At 37.6% G+C, this 23,338-nt stretch overlaps 1 protein-coding gene across 1 annotated transcript in view; it reads left to right on the top strand.

The window, feature by feature from the left end:
* The window catches only part of UMAD1 (UBAP1-MVB12-associated (UMA) domain containing 1), a 227,631-nt gene that overhangs the window by 78,340 nt on the left and 125,953 nt on the right, over positions 1-23,338 (top strand). The gene's annotated exons all lie outside the window — the stretch shown is intronic.

Below are 23,338 nucleotides of genomic sequence, written 5' to 3' on the forward strand. Positions count from 1 at the left end.
AGGATGATGACATGGTCTCAGTAGGGCTGCCGTGATGTTTATATCTGATAATTGATGTGAACTGTGCATCCCACCGCAGGGCACAGAATGGGTGCTCACTCAACAGCAGTTTCTCCTCTGACCAGCAGAAAGCCGAGGTTTCTGCCTAAGCCTGTCTCCAGTTCTTAAGTTTGGGTTTTGTATGGTCCATTATTTAATCTCCAGAGCAGATCATCTAGGTCCTGTTGGAGGATCAAAAGCCTGAACAAAGACTACCGCCACAGTAGAAGTAAAAAACAAAATTAGTAGGAAACACTCAGTATTACTTGATTTATTTAACCTATGACAGTTTTATTCGTTTTGATGACACATCAATGGTTGTACCATTATTTTGATGTATATACTGAGATTTACACAGTTTTAGTGACCCTTACACTTTCATCTAACAGAAAATGATTGCTTTTGCTTTGTTTATCTGCACATTTTTGCTAAATTGGTCTCCTTGAAGCTTGGCATATTATCTTTTTATGTATAGTAATAGAAGAAAGAGTGTCGAATGTGGGAAGGTTGCATAATTTTATAGTAGCCAGGTTTTATGATAAAATGTAGAAGCACCATAATATAAAGTTGGTGTATTCATTTCTTTTGAACTAATCCTGAGTATTTTCTTTTTCTTGAAGTGTGTTTCTTTCTTTGCCTCTCCTCTCTTTTGCATGTTCTCAATAAGCGTCTATAGATTTGACTTACAGAACTCATCCTGAGATTTAATTTAGGTTTTCCTTACTAAGTGGTCCTTCATCATTGGTAGGAAGCTAGCCTGAGTAATTCTCATGGCTTATTGGACCAAATCATTTCCTGCATGTTATCTGTATTGAATTACAGTAGGCGATTCCAGTGAGAGACCATCTACCCTACTGTCTGGGGGCTCGGCTTCTGAAGCTCATTAGACCAGAGTTCAAATCTGGTATATCTAACATTAATTAGCCATTGGTCTTTGGGCAGGACACTTACTATCTTTTTGCCTCAGTTTCCACATGTTTAAAATGGAATAATAAGGGGCGCCTGGGTGGCGCAGTCGGTTAAGCGTCCGACTTCAGCCAGGTCACGATCTCGCGGTCCGTGAGTTCGAGCCCCGCGTCGGGCTCTGGGCTGACGGCTCGGAGCCTGGAGCCCGTTTCCGATTCTGTGTCTCCCTCTCTCTCTGCCCCTCCCCCGTTCATGCTCTGTCTCTCTCTGTCCCAAAAATAAAAAAAAAATAAAACGTTGAAAAAAAAAATTAAAAAAAAAAAAATGGAATAATAATGCCTAATTTATCAGATTGTTATAAAGATTAAATGAGGGGCACTTGGGTGGCTCAGTAGGTTGAGCATCTGACTTCGGCTCAGGTCATGATCTCACGGTCTGTGAGTTCGAGCCCCGTGTCGGGCTCTGTGCTGACAGCTTGGAGCCTGGAGCCTGTTTCAGATTGTGTCTACCTCTCTCTCTGCCCCTCCCCCATTCATGCCCTGTCTCTCTCTCTCTGTCAGAAATAAACATTAAAAAATTTTTTTTAAAAATTAGTTAAAAAAAAAAGATTAAATGAGATGATGTATACCAAAGGCTTAGCCCAGCATGTGTATGCACTAAGTCCAAAGTAAACATTAGCCATTATTATGTAATGGAAGATACAGTGTTATTAAAACGTTGTTTTACTAATCACCTTAAACCAAGCAACAACATAATCCAATTTTTCACGTTATCAATTGAAAACATGGATTCTAAAATCCAAACTAATGGAAAGCCAAACTAATAGAAAAATGCCATTTTGATATGTATAGGATTATAATTATTTTGAATTGATAAAAGTGTCTACAGAATATTAAACAGTAGTTAGCTATTAAAAGAATTAGTGCACTTTCTTAAAGATGTTCAGCATGTGACCAAGACATAGAGTAGGCATTGGAAGGATTTACTATACTTTATGAAATTTTTCCAGTATGGGATCTGACTCGCTGAACTTGAAAATGAAACAAACAAAACAGAAGCTTGTTCTCCCTGTGCCCATGGTGCCAGAAAATAAATCACTGCTGTATTCGTCAAGTCATAAAATTTAAATCATCTCTATTTGAGTTGGATACCTTAGGGTAGTATTTGATGCTAACCACTGGTTCAGGCAGGATCTGGTGACATTTAATGGACTATTGTTCAAGGTCAGTTGACACTAGGTCGTTGCCTCAATATTAAAGCATTACGAAATAATATGAATGTAAAAAAAAAAAAACTTCCATTAAGCACTGGATATAAATGAACTTTATATGTCCTTCTAACCAAATATACTATGGTTTATGGTTATGTGACAAATGCTATGCATTAAGAACATTTTCTTGTTTTAGCTTTACCAATAATTTGCTCCTTTTTTGAGGTCTCAAGGCTGTGGCTACTTAACAACAACACATGTAGGCATTTCTTTATGTGCTTCTCCTGCTTTTGTGTTTTTATAGGCCAGAAGCCCCAGCCTTCCTCCTCTGTGGAATGCTGCCGATTCTCGAAAGTGGTACTGTCTTTGCCCTGGACAGTACAGTGCCAGTGTTTCATTTTGTTTTTTGTTCTTTGTTTTTTTTTTTTTTTACACCTGCCATATTCAGTTGCCTTGACACAGCTGCATTTAGAATTAGCTGGTAGCCTGAGTTTCAAGGTCAATGTTCACAGGTGAGATAGAGTTCCCAGGTGAGACAGAGAATGGGAAAAGGAAATAAAAAGGAGAGACGGGCTACGGAATGGAATCCTGTTGTTCGAATTCCTTAGCGAGCTGGCAGAAATTTTAGGAGAAAGGGTAAGAAACTAGTTTTACTTCTCGGCCCCATTATTCAGGCCTAATATCTGAATGAGTTATAAACTTTTAAAATGAAGTCTTTCAGATGTTGGTTAATTATTACACAAGTATACCTTAAGTAGCTTAGGCTATGTATTTTTAAACTAAGAGCTTAGCCTAGTTTGTGAAATTAACAACTTTTTAATTTGACAGAGCGCAGATGAGACCATACACATACTTAGTAATGAACTGTATCAGCAGGCATTCGAAGTCTCACCGAGCAGTTAGTCTCTGTCTCACTGTCATTATTTTGCTTGTCCTCTGTGAAATTCACCATATTTGCAGTAAGTTGCTGTAACGTCAGGTGAGATCTGGCATTTCTCCCCATTCCTAACATCTGCCCTTTCCATGTTGTGCTCAACAAACTAAAACAGTTCTTTGCAGCAAGCGTCAGTAGCTCAGCCAGTGTTTCTTTGAAATGATTATTTACTCTTGTGTAGTAAGGTTTAACCTCAGTATCTTTGCTGTCTAAAAACGGTCAGAAATATCAAAGCTTAAATTCTTCAAGATCCATTTTTCTCAAGGAAGCTGACTGGTGTTTCTAATGACACAGCAGGTTGAGCAAAACCTTCAGAAACTTGGGATATTTATATTAGAGTCAAAAGCAGTTGGTATTTCTTGAAATATATACATAAAAATGGAAACTAAGTTTATACTAATCAAGGTATTTCATGATCTTCTGAGAAATTATAGGATTTTCCAGTTGCCACTTTGGAAAGATGATGAATTCATGAACAGTAGAAGAAATGACCCCACTTGTCATTGATTGGTTCGAGAAACCTATAAAGATGTTCAGATTGTACGTCTTTGTACCAAGGGGAGCACAGGAAGGTTAGCCAGGGCTTGCCTCTAGAGAAATCTGAGTAAAGCTTTGCAGTTCCTGTGTCAATGGGGAAAATAGGAAGGCAGCTTAAACAAGTTAAGACTGCTAAGTATCTAATTACTATGTGGTGAGCCCCCTTTATTTCCCTCTAATAGGAGCATAATTTTTAAAAGTTCTTGAAACCCTGGAATCACTACTACTTTCAAGGCATGAGGCATATTTGAAATTCTGAACAGCAGGCTAAAACTTTCATTTGAAAACTGGTCGGTAGCAAATTTTAATACGAGGCAAAAGAGTTCCGTTATTTCGTCCAAACCTGTATATTTTTTACATCCACCTGAAAGATGTTGTGTGAGAATTCACGACTACCCTGTGTGTCACATATCAACTAAAAGTGTCCCGTTAATCCTCCTTCAAACTGTTGTAAATTTAGTTTTACACCAGTTCGTATAAGATTGATGTTTTCTCTTCACAGCTTAAGATAATACTTTATTTGACCTAAATTGTTTCAGATTTTAAGTTGGGATTGCCTTTGGTGTAGAAATCTGAAGGATTTTGAAATTTGGTGAGCAAATTCAAGTAGGACATTCCTTGTGTAACCGTTCATAACACTGTCCACTCTTATAATCTGCCTTTTGTATTACTCTTCCCATTCTGAAGCTTCATAACCCTTTTTATAGCTTGCTACCTATAGCAATCAATAGATTTCGTAATCGTTTCCGTTTCTCTGGACTTCATCCAGAGTCCGTTTATGTCTTGACATGTAGCTATGAGAATTAAAGACAGTTTGCGAGCAGAAATAAATTTAAAGTCTTCCTCAGCTGAATACTGAAATCAGGAATTCACTGTTTCTCTAAATCCTTGTTAAACCCTGATTTTTAGGCATGCTTTTTTTTTCCTGCACTCCATTCATTTGATGGAAACATTAATTAAGTTAATAGCATGGCAGCGTCTCCCACTGCCACTGTGAGTCCCTGAGCAGTAGTGCACGTTACATTAACTTCTTCAGGTTATAAAGCCCCCATTTTGCGTGGTGAAGCAATAATTTCAGGGAATAGTGCTTAATGAAGTTTCCCCAGGTGTTTAACTTATTAGAAGTTTGAATCCTTTTAAGTGCAAGGAAAAAAAAAATAAAGAAGTAGTTTTTTTTAAACAATTTTTAATACAGTGAATGAAAACAATTACAATGATAGCTGAGATTCTCCCCGCTTATTAAACCAACATTAACTTGAATACACATGACACCACTGGCTTTCTGAGAAAGAACTGTGAACTTTTCAGTTAACTACAATTAATATGATAAGGACCGAGCACAACCTGCATTTCTTTTTCCTCGAATATGGGACTATTAAATCAACGGACTAAAAATCCAATACATTTATAAACTGACAAAATAAAGTGGGTGGCTCTGTATCTCCCTCTCTCTGCCTCTCCCCTGCTCATGCTCATGCTCTTTCTCTCTCTCCCTCTCTTAAAAAAAAAATTAAACTTAAAAAATAACAAAATAAAGTTATTTTTCTACTGCTAACTAAAATATTTAATTTTTTTGATGTAATGAAACTAACCACTTTGTAATTAGAATTCTTTGGAAAAAGCTTTCTTACCAACTGACTCTTAAAACTTACCATAGTGATAAAGCTGTTGGTTAATTAGTTACTGACGTGAGCCACCTGTCTTGTGTAGCATAGAGCCTAGTATGTAATAGATGCTCAGCAGAGGTTTGTTGACATGTTGACGATTCACATGGTAATGGCTTCTTTCTGTGTAACAGTTCCTTTTTATAGTCAACAGGTGTTTTTACTACATTTTAATTATCTAGGGTCTAGCACTATTTAATTATCTTTCTAAAATTTTATTAGATTTAAATGCAATGTGAACATTTGTACTAGGAAAACATACTAAAATAGGTTTATGTTTGAGCTCTTTCCCCTCTTTAAATTGCTAAAACGTAGTTGACATACAATATTACATTACTTTGAGATGTACAACACAGTGATCTGACAATTCTGTACATTACTCGGTGCTCACCACACTAAATGTAGTTCACCATCTGCTAACCATACAATTTTATTACAATGTTATTGACTATATTCCCTGTGCTGTACTATTCATCTCCATGGCCTATTTACTTTATAACTGGAAGTTTGTACCTCTTAATCCCCTTTACCTGTTTCACCCATCCTCCTCCCAACCTCCCCTCTGGTAACCTCCAGGTTTTTTTCTCTATGTTAGAGTCTGTTTTGTTTTGTTTTTTGGATTCCACATGTAAGTGAAATCATATGGCATTGGTCTTTCTCAGACTTAATTCACTTAGCATACTACCACCTAGGTCTATCCATGTTGTTGCAAATGGCAAGACTTCATTCTTTGTTATGGCTGAGTAATGTTCTATTGTGTGTGTGTGTGTGTGTGTGTGTGTGTGTGTGTGTGTGTGTATCATATCTTCTTTATCCATTCATCTGTCAGTGGACACATGGCTTGCTTCCATATCTTGGCTATTGTGAATGCTTTCCCTTTTAAACATGTTTCCATATCTGGGAAGATAAAAAGGAAATTGTTACAATGGTTGCTTTCAGGGCCTGGGAATGGGGTGTTGGTAGAGAAGGGAACTCTTCACCAGTAATTCAGGAAATATTTATAAAGCACCCATTAGATGTCAGATACTTTGCAAAGTGTTCATTATGTTGGGAGTATCAAGATATAGTCCCTGTCGTCATGAATTTTACAGTTTCATAGCCTGGTAGAAGAGCCAGGCATTTAACACACACACACACACACACACACACACACACACACACACACATGTATGTGTGTATGCATATATATCCAATATATATATATATCCAATATATATATATCATATATATATATGTATATATATATATATATATATATATATATTTGCAACAACATGGATAGACCTAGGTGGTAGTAGAGGAACCAGCATGTGCAAAAGCCCAGAGGCAGTGGGGATTCTGACTTCCTGAAAGAACTGAAAGAAGACCAGTAACACTGAGTATGGAGAGGGAAGCAAAGAACACTGAATGAAGATGGAGAAGAAACAGATCACAGTATACAAGGCTTGGTAGTTTGAATTTTGTTCTAAAGTACAAGGGGATATTATTGAAAGGTTTTTAAGCAGAGGAGTAATGGTATCTGTTTTGTTTTGTTTTAATGTGTATTTACTTTTGAGAGAGAGACAGAGACAGAATGCGAGCCAGGGAGGGGCAGAGAGAAAGGGAGACAGAATCTGAAACGGGCTCCAGGCTCCGATCTGTCAGCACAGAGCCCGATGCGGGGCTCAAACCCACGAACTGTGAGATCATGACCTGAGCCAGAGTCGAATGCTTAACTGACTGAGCCACCCAGGCACCCCTGTTTGTTTTAACTTGAAGACCTCACTTGTTGTTGTTGAAGAGAATGGATAGGAAGTGGCCTAAAGCAATAATAAATAGTCTAGGCGAGAGATGGTGATAACTTGGACTAGGATGGTGACCATAGAAATGGAGAAAAGTGGATGTGTTGCATATGTATTTGGGGACTTGGTGATGGCTTAAATTTGGGGACAAGGAGGTACCCTAGAACGAATCTCCATGTCTGCTCTCATGAGCCGCAGGGTAGAGGTTACCGAAGTCCAGAGAAGGAGAAGGTTTGGGGGTGGGGGGGAAGATCAAGAGTTCAGTTCTTAGACAAAGTAACTTTGATGTAGTAATGGAGGTTTATAGCAGAGGTTTGGGCTTCTAGTGTAAATTTCAGGATTTACATCTCTGTGAATGGATGTGATTACATAGGGAAGGCATGTTGAGAAAGAGAGCTGGGGAACTCTAAAACTTAGAGCTTGAGTAGTGTAGGAAAAAACTCACAAGGGGCTGAGAAGGAACAGCTGGAATCAAGAGGAATATTGAAGAGAATGGGTTATGAAAGCCAGGGTGGAAGTGCTTTGGTAAGAATTAGGCCCATCCTTGTGTATAAATTTGTAGAATTGTAGTAAGTCTTATAATTTATGTGCATGTACGTACCTATGTTTTTCCTAGAAAATGCCTTTTTATTTATTGGTATCCAAAAAACAAACCACAGTGTAACTAAAAATGAAGTTAACCAATGAGATGATCTTGGGTAGACTCTATTTTAGACTACTTTTTCTGAATGTACAGTTACCAAAGACGTGTTCAAACACGTGTCCAAAATACAGAGTGGGGAATACACAACAATGCAGAATGCAAGTAGACAAGATTTTTATGAAACCTGCATCCTGTGTTCCATGTATTATCATTAACTTGTCTCTGCTGGTTGGATTCATAGAGCTTTAAGATACATAAGTGTTAAGGTTGAATTTAGTTTTGGTTCTTTCCTTGTTCGTTCTCGTGTGCCAAAACTTGGCAAAGTAAGTAGGGATTGCCATGCATACGTGTTCAATTGCTCCTTCTTATCTGGGTAATATAGCTGAACCAATCAGACTCAGGAATGTGTCTGGTATTCCCTGAGCCCTTTTGTAGTTGCAGTAGCTGATGCTACTGAATTATCTTGCTAAATGATAGGCTGTTTGCTGCCGGAAGGAAGAATGGTCTAATGGAAAGACCATGGACTTGGCTCCAATCCCAGCTCTAATTCTTACTCGTGCAGATTTGCACAGGCTACTTAATCTCCTCATCCTCCGTTTTCTCATGTGTGAAATGCCTATTCATAATGAATACCTACCTCACAAAATTTTTGTGAGGGTTTACTTAATAAAGCTAAGTGTGTAAAATGCTGAAGAAAATATCTTTAACAAAGCGTGCACTTCATAAATGTACTGGTTTTTAAAGGATTTTATAAAAAATATAGTTTCTGGTGTCTCCTAGCCCTTGCATTTATGTTTGTCAGTAAATATTTCTCGAATTTAAAAAGATTACAGTTCTTTTTCATCACAGAAACTGAGATTTCACCATACACCATAGTGTCTACATGATCATAATTTGTTAAGACATAATTTATACCTGTATTTGTTGCTCTGTTCCTCAAGGTGCCTCTTCCAAGTCACAGCTTCTTAGAAGGATTAATTCTTTTAATTCATGAACTTAATACAACCAAAATTTTCAGATAGTGATTTTCAAGATTGTCAGTTGAAAAGCAAATATATACGAATAATCAGAGATTAGAAATTCTGTGTTCATTCATTTAAAAGAAGCTTGATGGATGAGAAAGTTACTATTTGGCATTTAAATTTTTCTGGCTTCTGATGTTAATGCTTTATTTGGTCTAAAATGGCACTCTGATGGAATATTGATTCCTGTCTCTGTTACAGTAGACTTGCTGTATACTAAGCCCATCAAAGTGATAAACATGCAAGTATAATCATGTTAAATAATAATTCTCAGTATATTAGGGAAGACTTGCAGAGAAATATTTATGGTAAAGCACATAGGTTATGGAGTAGGTTGTTTTTGCTTGGTCTGTATGTGTATATGTACATTTACATTCCTGTTGAAACCTGAAAGAGGCACTACATTTTTAAATGTTATTTTTAGTTTTTCACATCAGTGTGCATTTCTGTTTAAGTATCTGTCTAGAATTGGTCCAGAAGCAACATAATCAGATTTAGTCTGGTGAGTCAAAATGAAATGTATACAAATTCACATTCTTAGAAATAAGTTGCTCTAAAATCAAAGCAAGAGAAAAAATGTGGTGTGAAATGTTACAGAGAATCCACCACAGCATAATTGGCAAAGGATAGTAGAAATGCTATTTGTTAAAACTTGAATTACAACAGTTGGTTAATTTTCTCACAATAGGATATAGCAAAGCAGTTAAGAAACATCATCTGTCAAAAACAGCATTAAGGCAGGTTAAAGAACCACAAATACAAAGTATATAAATTATAAAATTGAAAACAGAATGTTCAGTAATAATTGATTTTTGATGTCCTTTATAGATTTTTTTCTTGTTACACTGATGGGTTTATTTGAATAAATTTTCCAAGATCATGTTAATATTTTTCCTCTGTACATGTATGGGTTTATAAAATCGTATAGATTTGGGATTTTCCTACCTTGGATAATATGAATGTACTAGAGAAGTACTTTACTAATAATTAAGTTGGATTTTTCTGTTTCGCACTGTTGGCAAAAAATTATTTTATTGTGGTAAAATATATATAACATAAAGTTTTCCACTTTAACCATTTTAGTGATACTAACGACATTTACAATAATGTGGTATCATCACCACTATTTCCAAAATTTTTCATCATTCGAAACAAACTGTATTTTTAAAAATGAAATCTTTATTAAGATATAATTCACATACCATGACAATAACTTACTTAAAGTGTACAATTCAGTGGCTTTTCATACAATCATAGAGGTGTGCAGCCATCACCACAGTCAATTCTAGAACATTTTCATCATCCCCAAAGAAACTCTACCCTTTAGCAGTTATGCTTCATTTCTCCCCAGGTTTCTATCTGAATGGGTTTGCCTATTCTAGACATTTCATATTAATGAAATGATAGAATATCTGATTTTTTGTGACTGGCTTCTTTGAGTTGTGTATTTTCAGGGCTCCTCCACGTTGGAACATGTGTCAGTACTCCATTCTTTTTTATTCTTTTTTATTGCTTTCATTGTGTGGCTCCACCACATTTTATTTGTTCCTTAGTTGATGGACATTTGGGTTGTTTCTACTTTTTGGACATGAAGAATGTTGCTGCTATGAAATTTGCATACAGGTTTTGTGTAGACATGTTTTCATTTCTCGTGGTTTGTGCATAGGAGTGGAATTGCTAAATCAAATGGTAATTTTATGTTTAACCATTTGAGGAATTTCCAGCCTGTTTTTGCAAAGCGAGTGGCCCATTTTACTATCCTAGTAAAAGTGTGTGGGGATTCCAGTTTCTCCACATCCTGGCCAGTCGCTACTGTCTTTTTGATGATAGTCATCCTAGTGATTGTGAAGTGATACCCACAGTGGTTTTGATTTACATTTACCTGGTGGCTTAATTATGTTGAGCATCTTTTCATGTGCTTATTGGCCATTGATATGTCTATTGAACAAATGTCTATTCAGATCTTTTGCTCGTTTTTTAAATTTTTTAAATGTTTATTATTTTGTGTGTGTGTGTGTGTGTGTGCGCGCGCACGCACACGCGCACACACGCGTGTGTGGGAGTCGGCTGAGGAGCACAGAGAGAGGGAGACAGAGAATCTGAAGCAGGATCCCACAAATCAGTAGGCTCATGACCTGAGCCGAAGTCGGGCACTTAACTGACTCTGTCACCCAGGCGCCCCTGCTCATTTTTTAAGTTGAGTATTTGTTTTTCAATTACTAAGTTGCAGAAGTTCTTTATATATTCTAGATACAGGTCTCTTACCAAATCTGACTTAGAATTTTTTTTTCCTATTCTGCAGGTTGTCTTTTTTTGAGATTTGATGGTTTCTTCTCTCCTATTCCTAATGACATTTCTCTGGGCCAGCAAAGTCCTGTGTTCTGTGCTGTAGCATTTGGGAGGCATTTATTTTGGTACTTGCTACTGTGTTGGACACTGGGACCAAGTTCTGGGTGTAGGAGATGGAACTCACTCTCTGTAAGCTTACCATCTAGCGAAAAGGTCACAAAAAGTTATGTTGTCAGGAAAATCACTCTATCTTTACAAACCAGGGAGGGTTTATTTGATTAGATTAATGACAGAAACTTGCAAGTAGCTGAAGGAGATCAGCTTGAATATCATTGAGTATATGTTACTTCATGGTGTGTAAAAACTAACCTAGTACAGTGATTTCCAACAAATGGTCTGTTGCGCCATGTTTTCCACTGCTCCTCATCAGAGCCCTGGGCCCTGGAAGCTCGTCACGTTGGGTCATTATTTTTGTCATTGACTAGGTGGTTTCTTCTCTCCATTTACTCAAGTCTTATCTGATTTCCAAGGCCTATCTTAAGATACCTCATGACAGGCATCTTTCTGATAAATGATGATCTTTTCTTTCCTCAGTGTGCTTTTGAACCTTAAATGTGTCTTTTTTTTTTTTTAACGTTTATTTATTTTTGAGACAGAGAGAGACAGAGCATGAACGGGGGAGGGTCAGAGAGAGGGAGACAGAATCTGAAACAGGCTCCAGGCTCTGAGCTGTCAGCACAGAGCCCGACGCGGGGCTTGAACTCACGGACTGCAAGATCATGACCCGAGCCGAAGTCGGCCGCTTAACCTACTGAGCCACCCAGGCGCCCCGAACCTTAAATGTGTCTTAACTAATAGCCTCCTATATGAATGTTTGGTTGTCCTCATAGCTTGCACATATTCCAGTTCAGACCATTGACTTCTTTGGGACGCTACCCATGGGGCTGAATGGAAGAAACATGGTAAAACCAAGGGTTTCTGTTCTAGTTTTGCAAAATCATTTGGAAAAGTGATAAAGGAAAACAAAATCTGGGAAAAATCAGATAGCAGTGGGTTAGCAGACGCTGACTTGATATACTTCATTAAAAAGCTATTATGTTGAGTTAATGGAAATTAAAATATACAAATTTAGATATTGTTTAGCCTGTTGAGCATGTCCCCTCCTTAAACCCCCATATTTTTCATGGGATATGCACTTTTAGTAGGCTGACATAGAACTCTCATATGTTTAAAGTTTTCCATTTCACACATGTTGTCTAAATATGTGCATGTAGTTTTTCCTTTAGCTACCGGCCTAATAAAAGCCTCTTGTGAATGCTTATCACCTTGTAAAGTAGTTACCAGAGCTACAGTAAAATTTGCCTGCAAGTGAAAAGGCTTTGACTTCCCTAGAGGGAGAATAAAAAACATATGAGACAAACAGCAGCAACCGAAATTATCTGGTGTAGAAAGTGGCAGGATGCCAGCCAAATGCTCTGTCCCTAAAATGGTTTAAACCTTTATCTCAACTCACTAAAAAGGCCACCTTGTTTAAGGAACTTCAAACACAAACTTGGAAATGTCTCATTATTTTGGTACAGTTTACACAAATGATCTCCCCTTTTATTGCTATCTTCAGGTATGAAGGCCCTAAAGGGTTAGAAGAATTTTTTAAACATTCCTATTTCTTTTTAAAAATGGTGTTGTATGGGGCGCCTGGGTGGCGCAGTCGGTTAAGCGTCCGACTTCAGCCAGGTCACGATCTCGCGGTCCGTGAGTTCGAGCCCCGCGTCAGGCTCTGGGCTGATGGCTCGGAGCCTGGAGCCTGTTTCCGATTCTGTGTCTCCCTCTCTCTCTGCCCCTCCCCCGTTCATGCTCTGTCTCTCTCTGTCCCAAAAATAAATAAACGTTGAAAAAAAAATAAAATAAAAATGGTGTTGTATAGTTGTTACTGAAAGTTGTTGCAGTGTTTATTTTAGATACTTCAATATATCTAATTAGAAATGATGTCAGTTTGTTAAGTAGGCAAAGTGGACTTCAAGTGCATGGTGAAAAATGAGTAATGAGAAGCCTTCATTAGCCATTAGGCTTAGGAGGACTTTTTTCTAAATAATAGAGATGGAAGGGGTTCATAAATCTTACTGTTTTGGAGTGACCAGGGGAGAACAGACCATGCTATGTAGAGATATTTTGATGTCTGTCCTAGGGCAGGGAACTACTCTAGCCTTGTTTTGCTCAGAAGTATTGGTACTTTTTCAAAGTTACTTTTTAGAAAGTTCACTCGGCTTTTTGCTTTATAAATTTTAAATTATTATTTTTTTAATGTTTACTTACTTTTGAGAGAGCACGAGAGGGGAAGGAGCAGAGAGGGAGGGAGACAGAAGATCTGAAGCAGTCTCTGTGCTGACAGCAGTGAGTCTGATGCGGGGGCTCGAACCTACAAGCTTTGAGATCATGACCTGAGCCAAAGTCGGATGCTTAATGGACTGAGCCACCCAGGTGCCCCCAATTCTTTAAATTCTTAAACCCAGAGAGTCCTAGTCTTAGAAAACCCGATTATAGTTAAATGCTCTATTTCCTGAGTACTCACTATGATTTTTTGCTGTAATTATTAATACCACTCCATTTGAACACTTTGTGTCTTACAGAGTGTTTCATACATGCTACTTAATTTTGATTCTTTGAGAAATCCTTGGAATAAGGCAAGACAAACACTTCTCTACTGGTTTAGGGATGTGAGAAGCTGAGGTTGAAACACACCAAGTGACTTGGTAGGGGCCACAGGGTAGCAGAGGATGGTTTTCTCTCCACCACTCTACAGTGCCACCCACAAAGCTCCAAATCTTAGGGGTGCCTGGCTGGCTCAGTCAGTAGAGCGCGTGGCTCTTGAGCTTGGGTTTGTGAGTTTGAGCCTCTCATTGGGTGTAGAGATTACTTAAAAATAAAATCCTTAAAAAAAAAAAAAAACAAGAAAGCTTGAAATCTTAGGTTATTGTGATACTTCACAGTTATGTAATATATTTTTGCCAAGAAATAATGAACCTTTGAACCAGTCAAAGCTGCCAGATGGGCTGCTGCCATTGTAGTAACTCAAAAGCAGAGATGGATGTTTTGGGTTCTTTGACCTCTATGACTGAGCCCACTAGGTCAAGATTTCTGGAAATGGGTAGTCTTCATTGTTGTTTGCCAAATTACCCTATTTCTCTATACAACTGAAAATCTGGCCTTCATTATTTTCAATTTAACAGATAATTTTCCTAAAAAGGAAGAGTTTGCTTGTGTTCTTGGAAGAAAGTATAGTAATTAAATATAAACCATTAAGTTATCAGAGAATATGCTGTTTCTGGGCCGAAAAATAGGAAAACAAAATGTAATCACCTAACAAAGCATATGTTTAAAGCATATGTTGTATTGTATTCATTATATGTTATCTTTTATATACAAATATTTTATTATTGGTCATATATTTATGTAATAAAGTTACATGATATAATAATTCCTGAAACCAAATTCTGTTCCATCGATTAGAACATAGTATAATTCAGTACCAATTCATAAATAAATACTTATAAAACTATTATGGAACAATGATAATTTGAAATTGCTGCTATAAAACAAATGACCAATCCTGGAATTGGAATATAAATGAATCAATCAATCTTGTTAGAGCTGGCAGAATTTTTTAAATGTTTATTTCTTTGAGAGAGAGAGAGAGAGAGAGAGAGAGAGAATACATGTGCACTCAAGCAGGAAACGGGGAGAGAGAGAGGGGGAGAGAGAGAATCCCAAGCAGGCTCTGTGTGGTTAGCCCAGAGCCCAACATGGGGCTCCATCCCATGAATCATGAGATCATGATCTGAGCCACAATCAAGACCTGGCTTGATTGAGCCAACCAGGTGCCCCTAGAATTTTCATTTTTTAATTAATTAATTTATTTATTTTTTTAAAAAATTTTTTAACGTTTATTTATTTTTGAGACAGAGAGAGACAGAGCATGAACAGGGGAGGAGCAGAGAGAGAGGGAGACACAGAATCGGAACCAGGCTCCAGGCTCTGGGCCATCAGCCCAGAGCCCGACGCGGGGCTCGAACTCACGGACCATGAGATCGTGACCTGGCTGAAGTCGGACGCTGAACCGACTGAGCCACCCAGGCGCCCCTTTAATTTTTTTTATTTTTATGGGAGCTGGTAAGGTGAGCTTTATTTTTGCCTTGGACTTACATTTACAGTAAAGTAATCCACATTGTGCTGTGGTGGGGCATTGATAATATAATAATGCTGATTCAAACATTTACCAAATTTTATGTAATAGCTATTGCCTTTTTATACCTGTTTAAATGCTATATATCATGTTTTCTTTTGAGAATAATAGTACATTTTAATATGTTTTCTATTTTTAGAAAACTTTGGGGAAAAAGAATATTTTTCACAATAATACTTTGGGATTAGCTCTGTCATTCTAGAACCAGTCATGGTTATCAATAAATCTAGAAACCACCAAGGTTCCCAGATTCCTAATACCTCTTTGCATCCCCTTTTATTGCTGTGCTACAGATCTCCCATCACACAAGATTTTCTTATACTCTGGACTTTGCTTAAATCGATGTGATTGCACTGATTTCTGTATTTGCTATTTGGATTTCCCCCCCCCTTTTTTTTTTTCAAAACTTTTCCCTTGTTAGTGCTTTTAAAAGTTCTAGCCTGTAGCCTTTCCATACTTGGTGTTGGTATTTTACAATAGATGTGAAGAAAAATTGTATGAGATTCCAAGGCAAATATTATCAGTTATTTTTTTAAGTTAAAATGAATGCTGTAACAATTCCATAGTATATACCATGAAATTTAATGTGCTAAATTAATTTAAACAGTTTTAACATTTTTTCCTTGAAGGACTCTTTTCTGGGTTTTTATAATCTCTCTTAAGTGAGGATACAAGGTGGTTTAATTACTTTCCAGCAATGCACACTCTTAACAGCCAACATTCCAAGTTAAAGCTATGTGTCTTCTTGGGGTTTGAACTGTTTCCACCTAATCCAAGGAAAAATATTTGAGGGACATTAGTTAATGCATTTTCCAGGAATGGGAGTGGGTAAGTATTTTTTTCATAGCTTATAGAATATTTAGCAATTTGAGCCTCTAATATTTAATTTTATAGCGTTCTCAGTACTGGTGGCAAAGGCTTCCTCTAGAAATAGTGAGAAATTATGTGAATTCCCTTCTTGGTATGTTTAGGAGGGCAGGTCATAAATCTTAGTTTCATATTTTTCTAAAATGAAACCAGGCATTGATATTTGCTGTGATCTAATATGCAGATACAATGAAAAGATTCATAAAGTATAAAGATTTTTGAAAGTTGTCACAAAAGGTCACATAAACTGAAACTGTTGTGCAGAAAACATCTAAGATTTAATTACTCTTTTGTGTGATATTTAAGTTCTGTTAAAACTTTAATAACATTAAATACTAATGAAAGGACCTTATGTGTCTCATTTGCATTCATAAATATCCATGAAGGATCTCTTTCACCAGAGTTATTCAATCTTAGTCCAGGACGAGGTCAGACATTGATTATGTTTGACAGTCTTAACAAAAGTGAATGGGAAAGATAGATTTTCCTGTATTTTCCGGCTAGAATGGTGAGGGCACTGATCTTGAATATATAGTTTGATATATGGAGAGGAATATTAACACAATAGAATGATAACGGTCAAGTACAACCGTAATGATTACTAGTTATTGAGCATCTGGTAGATACACCAGGCCACATAACAACTCTTTATGTGTTTCATGTGAAGTAATTGAAGCAAACATCTCAAGTTCAGATGGTATTACACCCATTTGACCGAATATGGAAACTGAAGTTGCAAGAAATGAAAAGACATGTCTAAAGTTTCCCAGCTGGAGGCCATTTTGCATACATTGGACCTCCCTGAGCCAAGCTGCTTGTCCATGTTTGACTACCTTGTGTTCAGAGACAGAAAAGGTATTGATAATATGTAATTTATTTGGCTCAGAAATGTTTGTGCTTTTAAATTTGAATTAGCTGTCTTTTGGCAGTTTGCGATTTGTAACGTGATGGAAGATAGTAAAACTCCACTCAAATTAGTATGACTATTTTGATTTAATCTTCTCTGATCACTCTCCATTTCATACTACACATGGATGCCTATTTTTCTTATATTTAACAAACATGTATATAGCCCAGGTGTGCATCAGGTGCTGCCCTGAGTATTTATGAAAATGAATTCATTTAATGCTCGCAGTATCTCCATGAGGATGTAGGTATTAATTTATCCCCATTTTACAGATAAGATAACTGAGGCACAGAGACATTAAGTGACTTGCTCAATTACAGGTAGAAAGTGGCCAAGCTGGGATTTGAACCCAGTCACTTTGGCTTCAGAGTTTGTGCTCTTCACTGTCTGTTTTTCAGATTTTATAGAATATGGTGAAAGCAATAATTGTTTGAAACTTCTTGCTGGACTGAGAAGTGTAAAAGGGTAAATAGAGATAATAAATAATGTAACTAAAATATTTAGTAAGAATAATAACCCCCAATAAGACCTTGGAATTCTTTGTTAAAAATGGAAGAAGAGGGGCTCTTAGATGTCTCACTCTGTTAAGTGTCTGACTCTAGATTTCAGCTGAGGTCATGATCTCATGGTTCATGGGATGGAGCCCCACATAGGGCTCTGCACTCACAGCGTGGAGCCTGCTTGGGATTCTCTCTCTCCCTGTCTCTCTGCCCCTCCTCAGCTGGCATGCATGCTCTCTCTCTCTCAAAATAAATAAACTTTAAAAAAAATCGGAGATGAATTTTGAAAACAGCTATAATTGTGTTAAAATTCAGTTGAGCCTCCTACTTTGTAGGGTCTGTTTGATGTTGTACCAGCTTTTCTTTATGGATATAGCTGACCAGTGTGCACATAGTGTCATCATTGTTTCCTGTGTTGTACCGCTAGTTACGTTACTTCCACTAATGAACAAGTATTGAACTCTGTGATGACTATTTCATGTCATGTCCACTTACATGTATCATGGCCTTAGCGTGTTTGTTATAAATGAGAGACATTTCCTTTGGACATACGTGACAAATGAGGCTTTTAGAGTTGTTAGGTTAAAATAGGACTGATGTTTCTATACCTTTAGAGAGAGAGAGGCTGGATGCATCAATTGAAACAATGGATTGGTAACACTACAACCGAAGAAGTTTCTGAAGAAGACTTAGAAGTTTTTGATTAATTAAGATTTCAACTTAGATGAATTTCAGTTTTGGCAAACACAAAGACTAAGCGATCTGAGCTGTGCAGTGTGGGAAAGTCCAGGAATGTAAATTAGACTTTGCTATGAGACATTCTAGAAGTGTACTCAGCCTAAAATTGAATATTTATGTGGGAGTGGAGTGACTGGTGGTCACTACCCCAGCTCCTCTGGGGGTGGATTAAGGACCTTTGGTTTAAGCTGGATCTTCTAACTACTCTGTTTACCTGTAATCAGTCAAGTTTAGCAGGAGCTAATTTATTGGATTTAGGTTTCAGGGCCCCTTCCTTACACCAGCCGCTTCCAAGGATTTGGGAGGGTCTCTGGTTCTGTGTTCACATGGCCATATTATTTTGCAAAATTTTCAAAAATTCTTCAGAATTTGAGGATATTTAAACCACACGGTTAAAACTGCTGTCTCTACCCCGACCCTCCTTCCATCACCTTGCTCACCTGCTGCATTGCTTTGGCATGATCACAGGCATTGTTGCAATCTGGCTAGAGGGAAGTTGAACTGGGAATAAATAGGTAACTTTAACTTCAGCTTGAAAGATGGTTTGGAATGTTTCTTTTTTTTTTAATTTTTTTTTCAACGTTTATTTATTTTTGGGACAGAGAGAGACAGAGCATGAACGGGGGAGGGGCAGAGAGAGAGGGAGACACAGAATCAGAAACAGGCTCCAGGCTCTGAGCCATCAGCCCAGAGCCTGACACGGGGCTCGAACTCAAGGACCGCGAGATCGTGACCTGGCTGAAGTCAGATGCTTAACCGACTGCGCCACCCAGGCGCCCCTGGAATGTTTCAATCAAACAACTGAGAAATCACAGATTCCTAATTTAGACAAATATGAAGAGTTACTTTATTTTTTACCTTAACCTTTATTTATTAAAGAACTGAGAACATTCAGATAATAGAACATAAAATTAAAGCAATAAAAGTGAATGATGAAATAGAAATTATTCTGATGGCAAAAAGTATATTATACCCCCCCCAAAAAATCAGATTCTCCCCAAAGCAGTAATTCAAAAAGAGCTAACTTTTGAACAGAAGTAGCAAGTAGGCTCGATGAATTGTCTGAAAATGCAGTTAATGAAGAAGAATGAATCCTATGAATCCCTTGGGGAAAGAGCTGTGTTGCTTGGCTGACTTGACCACAAAATACAAACACAGAAAAAGATAACATAAAACTTGATAATATGTGTCTATAATGAGCTTTATAAAAGTTCACCAATGTCTTCAATTCAAAGATTATTTAGGAGTACTCCCCACATAAGAAACTTTGAAAGTTTGCAGTTTATATATGAAAAGAAATTGTATGGAAGTTTCTCCAAACTTGACAATGGTCCTAAAAATTTACCTGACAGGAGTTGTGAAGTTAGAAGCTTTCTTAAACATATATTTGTAAACAAGAAGATTTCTATACCCAAAGTAGAAGAAACCCCAAATTCTTCTTTTTATCGTGTGGAACGTTATATCACAAAATTGGTATTTGCCAAAATGTGCAGAGTCAGAAGTTTAAGGAAGGAAGTGTTAGAAAAGTGTGCCAGATGATTGATTAATAAAAAAGAGGATAGTATTCCTCTGGATTTTGTGAAGTTTGTGGTATTTTCAGTTGTTTACAATTTAACTTTTGGTCATTTTTCTTATTCTGCGTGTGTTATCATTTGTATCTAATTTTGTGTTCCTAACTTTGTATTCTTCATCTTTAAAAGGGCTCTAAAACTGTAAGCTTCAGACCCCACACCACCTGTCTGTAGTTGATAGTTTGTAATGTGAAAAAATATCATGCAGCACACGTATTCCCAAATGCCTAGCATGAGACATAGAAGCTCCCTCCCCCACCCCCCATTTCTCAGCTCAGAAGAAAACCTGTAAGAAGGGTTTAACTTTTCCTGTGTATTTTCTTCAGATGTTTAGATCTGTTTTGTCCAATAAAGTAGACACTAGGCACACGTGGCTATGGAGCCCTTTAAGTGTGACTAAGGTACTGAAGTTTTAACTTAATTTAAATTCCATTTAATTTCATTAAAATTTAATTTAATGAATTTAAATTGAAATGTGAAACCACTACCCAATTCACTGATTAAAAATACTGCTAAATATGTTTAGAACAACTTGGGTATGTTAATTTACTTCAGCCATGAATTTTGTGAAATCTATATGACACTGGTGTGCACCTTTATGTGTGTGCACGTGCACGTGTGTGCACATGTGTGATGCGTATACACTTTTTTCCACAAAGGATAATACTCTGCATACACTATTCTACATCTTAGTTTTTTAACTTAATTATATGTTTTGCTCACTAACTTACAGATATCTCATTTATTAGCTGCATAATATTCTTTTCTATTTGTATGATCTTTTTTTCCCACATAGATGCTGGAGTGATTTTTTAAATAATCTTTCTAAGTTTACTTATTTATTTTGAGAGAGACAGAGAAGAGAGCTGGAGCAGGGGATGGTAAGAGAGAGAGAAGGAGAGAGGAATCCCAAGCAGGCTCTGTACAGAGCCCGATGTGGGGCTGGAACTCACAAAACTATGAGATCCTCACCTGAGCCAAACTCAAGAGTCAGATGCTTAAGCGACTGAGCCACCCAGGTGGCCCTGGAGTGATTTTTTTTTTTAATCTAAGTGAGATCATGTCACTCCTGTGTTTAAAACCCTTCCATGGCTTCAGATCACTCTCAAAATAAAATCCCAAGTCTTTAGTATGTCTCTAAGGCCTGACCTGCTGTGTCCTCTCTCTGTTCTTCTGCTAAGTTCAGGGTAGCATGTGCATCTGTTAATGTGTAGATGGGGATTAAACACAGGTACTTGAGTCTTTTTTTAAAAAACTGTCAGGAATGTCACCAGTAAAACAAAGTCTCTTTATTAATCAAATGTAAAGTCTTACTTAGTTCCTCACTTATCTGACCACCACCAGCTCCTCTTAAAGCAAAGAAATCCGGTGTTTTCCTCCCCAATAGCACTCACTGGAGGAAAAATAAACCTTGTTAACCAGAGTAAAAAATGTTGCAGGCACTCTGTAATCAAGAGCACATTTGAGGGAGGAAATGGTGTTATGGCAGATAGTTGAAGTACACTGTGTCTTAAGAACTTGGTGCTTCTTTATTGCTAGATTAAATTTCAGAATTGAGAGTCTAAATTTTCCTTTTCACATCTGGTGACACTTTTTTTAATCAGTGTGCAAAAGGAGAAAAATCTGTCTGCCTTCTCTCCATGCCTCTAACTGCCGTCCAGCCTATGCCAGACTTAAGGAAAAGCCTTTTACGTTGGCAAGCAAACTCCAAAATGGTTTCCAAGCCTATTAAAAGTAAAGGAAGAGTTTTGCAGAAAAACTTTAGGAAAAAAAATTTTTTTATTGGAGCGGTACAAAATAAGAAGCAACTTTTAAAATTAAACAATGAAAAATAAAAATGTGTTGGCTCACAGTGCGTGTAATGTTGCTGTTCTGGTGCCACCAGAGTAAGGCAGACTCCTGTGACCTATTAAAACTTAAAATTTAGGAATGTAGAATTTTGGAGGATTTATGATTATTGACAGCTAAAGGGATTATGGTGCAAGGTACGGTGATAGTTAGAAACACATGGACTGGAGCACATTTATCACTGAATGAATGTGCTGGATGAACAAATGAATAAACAAGGGAACCATGTTGCTTTCAGTAAGTAGCGTGTGTTAAGAGCATCGTGGGCTGGGAGCAGGGGACTGAAGAAATCAGGAATGAGTGAAGCAGAGAGAAAAGAATATGAAGTGATTGCAGAGAAGCAGTGAGCTCTAAACTGAGGGTGGTATGAAATAGGACGCCAAGGGGTGAAGACAGTGATTGAAAAATGAAAAGATAGCCATTTATGTGTGAGTCTGGGCAAGTGGCCACTTCATTTTGAAGTTACTAGAACTTTTCAGACTCTGGTTTTAATGAAATCAGGAGTGAGGGCATGTGGAGGACTGACCGAAAACAAGCTCGTCAAGGTGTTCAGAGAAGTTGAGAATTAAAATGTAAGTAGGTCTGGTCGGAATGTGTTTAACACTGTTCATGAAGAAAGTGACAGAAAATCCAGCTGATCCTGGCTTAGCTGAAAAGGGGCATTCATTGTCTCTCATCAAACAGCCCATGGCTTGGGCTGACTTGAGGCTTGTCCTGATGCATGTTCTGACAATGGTCCTTGTTGTGGAGGGCTGATACTCCTCTGGCGGATGGATGGCTGTAGCTGTTACATAGTTCTTTGGTGTATGTGCTAGTCCCTATTGCGTCCCACACTATGGGAGTGTCTTGATCAACAAATTTTTAATTTTAATGTTGAATTATACATTTCCATATAGTGTTGAATTTTAACCTTTTGGTTAAGCATTTTGTGGGTCCTGTGCAAGTAATCCTTGCCAACAGAAGATGGAGAAAATATTCCCTTATTTATCTTAACTAAAGAAGACCCAGCTGTTGGACCAATGACATTTAGAGTTCTAGTCTGCTCAGAATTCCTTGTAGGTTTCTGGGTGATGCTGTGTAGCGCAAGTTGGGGACCACTGGCTTACATGCTGCTGAAAGTCTTCCCAGGATTGCTGGGTACTGCCACATTGCGGGGTACCTGCTCACCCCAGAAGAAATGATGAGTTTGACTGAACACCTGCATATTGACAGGTTTTGTGGCAAAGTAATATGCATTAAAAGTTTTTGTTTTAAATGAGTAAAACTTTGCCTTTCTTTGAGAGAGGAGTTATTACTTGTATTAAGAGAGAATGATAAGAATGTATTAGTGGTTAGTTAAAAAAAAGAAAGGAAGTTAGGAAGGAAGGGAAGTAGAAAGGGAGGGAGGGAGGTAGGAAGGAAGGTAGATAGGAAGGTAAGTAGGAAGGAAGGAAGGGAAGTGGGAAGGAAGGTGGGAAGGTAGGAAGGAAGGAAAGAAGGAAGGAAAGAAGGTAGGAAAGAAGGTAGGAAAGAAGGTAGGAAAGAAGGTAGGAAAGAAGGTAGGAAGGATGGTAGGAAGGATGGTAGGAAGGATGGTAGGAAGGATGGTAGGAAGGATGGTAGGAAGGATGGTAGGAAGGATGGTAGGAAGGAAGGTAGGAAG

Source organism: Prionailurus bengalensis, chromosome A2 (assembly GCF_016509475.1).
Source record: "Prionailurus bengalensis isolate Pbe53 chromosome A2, Fcat_Pben_1.1_paternal_pri, whole genome shotgun sequence".
NCBI classification, from domain to species: Eukaryota; Metazoa; Chordata; class Mammalia; order Carnivora; family Felidae; genus Prionailurus; species Prionailurus bengalensis.